This window comes from Idiotropiscis lumnitzeri, chromosome 16, assembly GCF_059441095.1.
Source record: "Idiotropiscis lumnitzeri isolate Australia: NSW breed Sydney's pygmy pipehorse chromosome 16, RoL_Ilum_1.0, whole genome shotgun sequence".
Classification (NCBI taxonomy): domain Eukaryota; kingdom Metazoa; phylum Chordata; class Actinopteri; order Syngnathiformes; family Syngnathidae; genus Idiotropiscis; species Idiotropiscis lumnitzeri.
In genome coordinates, this window is record NC_142406.1 from 12,979,634 (window position 1) to 12,982,962 (window position 3,329).

General features: G+C 42.9%; 1 long non-coding RNA gene across 1 annotated transcript; it reads left to right on the forward strand.

The window, feature by feature from the left end:
- The first annotated feature begins 1,240 nt into the window (after nucleotides 1–1,240).
- On the forward strand, nucleotides 1,241–1,658 carry LOC148321514 (uncharacterized). Its single transcript, XR_015846893.1, has 3 exons — nucleotides 1,241–1,276; nucleotides 1,389–1,473; nucleotides 1,554–1,658. It is a non-coding gene; the product is annotated as an uncharacterized LOC148321514 (long non-coding RNA).
- The last annotated feature ends 1,671 nt before the right edge of the window (nucleotides 1,659–3,329 follow it).

Consider the following 3,329-nt stretch of genomic DNA (forward strand, 5'->3'; position numbering starts at 1 on the left):
GAACAGAAACTTGGGATGGCTGGCCGATGAACGCTGTCGGAGGAGCAACTAGGGATGGTTTCATTAGTGAGTGCGTAAGTGAGGTAAAAAACGACCTATGGTGAGTATTTTTAAATCAAACTTTTTTCATTAAATTAGAAGAGAACAGGATACCATAACATTAGTTTGCTAATTCTGTCATCGGACATCGAAAGTTTGGGAACATTTCAACGAAGATGTCCGCGCATAGATTACTCTAGATGCCTGAAGGATGAACGCCGCTGGAAGAGCAACTTGGGATTGTTGCTTTAACCCTTATGCGTAAGTGGGGTCAAAAATGACCCACGGTGAGTCATTCTTTAATATCTTTTAAATTAAGTCGTAATATTGACATATTCTAGGTTTTCCGCATGAATCATTTTTATGATATAGGGCCATTAGTATTTTTATTCAAAGTTTTCATAATTTTTCAGCAATTATATTTTTTGTATCACTACTCCACTCTTCCACGAGTGAGGTAAAAAATGACCCCAAGGATTTCCTATGTAATCTTTGACCTTTCGTTTAGAGCAACTCTGGCTGTCAATAGTCACTTACACGCCAGATGTCAAAAGCCTTGCGACCTAGGATTTCATTTTTACACAGCAGCTTACATTAAAGTATTTTATTTATGAACTTATTTTTCATTGGCAATATATTTTGTCATCTCATGATTAGTCTTTGTTAACAGCTAACAGTATTGTAAGATAACGCAACACATCAGGTCTAAAGTATCCCCAACTTAGCTAAATTCAAAGGGGAAGATGGCTGCTTGGAGGGCAGCTCGGATCCTTGTGGACGTTTTCCTACAAATGATCCAGGACGAATGGGATGAAGAGGCCATCACACTCACTGTAGCGGAGCCTGATCAGGGACTTCAGATGGCTCTAGCTGCAGATCAGCCAGATCGGGGCATTGGGACGGCTATTGCAGCAGAGCAGCTGTATGAGGGACTTGAGACGGCCGCAGCCGAAGAGTACCTGCACCAAGGACTGTAGATTGCCGTAGCTCGGGACAGCTGCAGCACTTCTGCCGCTGGAATATGGACTTGGGATGGCCGCAGGACGTGCGCAACCCAGACAGGTACTAGGGATATTCGCATACATATATACATATGTTGGCCTATTTACTGCTGCTTCTATTTACTTTTCTGCCCCCTCGACCCCTTCTTGGGAATTAGGTCATGGTGACCCGCTATAAAGCTTCCGGACTTGACGGACTGGGCCGGGACCTGCTCCACCAAAGTCATCGTCTAGCAGTGAGTCATCTGATCAACTTATTTATATACTCTAGCATCCAATAAGATTATTCCTTGACCTGTTTATCTTTATTATTTTTTTTTCCCTTCTTTTTCTCGGCTTGGGAATTAGGTGATGGTGACCCGCTACGAAGTTTACGGCGTTGACCAACCAGGCAGTGACCTGCTCCACCGAAGTAGTCTTCCTGCAGCGCTTTGTATGGTTTATTTATTTACATATTTCAGCGTTTAAATTACTTGTTGGCCTTTCTACTACTGTTCTCTTTTCTCCCCCCAGTCACCCGGCTTGGGAATTAGGTGATGGTGACCCGCTACGAAGTTTACAGCATTGACCAACCAGGCAGGGACCTGCTCCACCTTAGTCGTCTTCCTGCAGCGCTTTGTATGATTTATTTTACATATTTCAGTATTTAGTTTAATTACTTGTTGGCCTTACTACTTCTGTTCTCTTTTCTGCCCACAGTCACCCAGCTTGGGAATTAGGTGATGGTGATTCACTTGGAAGTAGCCGTTTTGATACTACAGCAACTGACCGGTAGAAGATCAAAGGCTGACCACATCCTCGGAGGAGCTGCTATGGAGATTACGGCTCTGATCAACTGGGCGAGGACCCGCTTCACTGAAGTCATCATCCTGCAGCACTTCCATTGATTGACTCAATATTTTAACTTAGATCATATAGCATAATTCTATGCGTAAAATGTTGCCCAATTGGCATCCATTGCAGCCTGATAATCCTGGAAGGGGGATTCCCCCATCTGTGGTCCCTTCTCAAGGTTTCTCACTTCTCCCCAAATGGGTTTTTGAGTTTTTCCTTGCCCTCCTGGGGGTTAAGATCAGGGGATGTCGATTGCGGATATGTAAAGCCCTTTGAGACTGTCTGTGATTAAGTGCTATACAAATAAATTTGACTTGACTCAAGCGAGACCCCCAATATTTAAGCACATTCAGACGTACGAAAATACAATAAATAATAATCTCAACAATGTATTAATTTCTGATCTAGACAAACTAAAATGGGGAACATGCATTAAATGTGCACAACTGCCATGAAGTTAACACACCAAGATAGAGAAGCACAAAATATTGAAACTGTCAAAATCCTCTGACTTTCAGTGTTAATTTATTATAATTTCCTTAGTCCTACATGAAAGTATGACAGGTGCATATGTTTGGATATGACTCGTTGATAATAGTAATATTACCATCCATACTTTAATAATATTTATACATTTGTCAATGGGGTAACAGCCATTTTCTCCAAGTGTAGTTAACGTTTGCTACAGGTGTTAAGCATTTATAAAACAAAAAGCATTGTTCAAATTAAACGAGAAGTACCGCGCAGAGTAATGACTGATCGTAGTGATTGTTTACTGATTTTTATATTATTCTCATATGCTAAATTTATATTCCTTAGTTTAAATGTATTTAACTGTAGAATTTTCAATCGTACAATTCACATTTGCAACGAGACATAGTGTACTGAAGGGTCTGCGATTTGTGAGGGATTAAGAGGGCATGTTTGTTTAATATGTGGGAGTTTAATATAATTTCCAGTATTTCGTTTACTGCCTTTAATTCACCTGTTTAAATAGGCACTAGTTTGTTTTGCGGCAGTTTACTGTGATTGTGTTTTGCGTATGTCACGCGAGAGTGTACAGTGCACAAAAATATTACTACGCGCCCGGCGAGTTGAACTTTTGAGAGACATTTTTTATGAGTACGGAGCAGTTGAGTGAGTCGCCACGGATGGGTTTAAGTGATGAGTTGGTCGGTGAGACCACGGCGAGCGTGTGACCGCAATCAGGAGACCGAGAACACTCTTCGAGAGGTGAATGCGCGTTCTCAGCACGGCAGCCGGCCGAGACATCGAGCGTGAGTTGGCAAGCTAGGCTGGCTCACACGACGGAGACGAGAGGACACCCGAAGCCATTGGCGGTGTGTCGCAGTCAACAGCGGTGGACTGTGAGCATCAATTGGACTGGGCAGCGTCTTCCGGATCCACCGTCATCGCAGCAGCCACCCACCCTCGCCATTTGGACTCCTCCCCGAC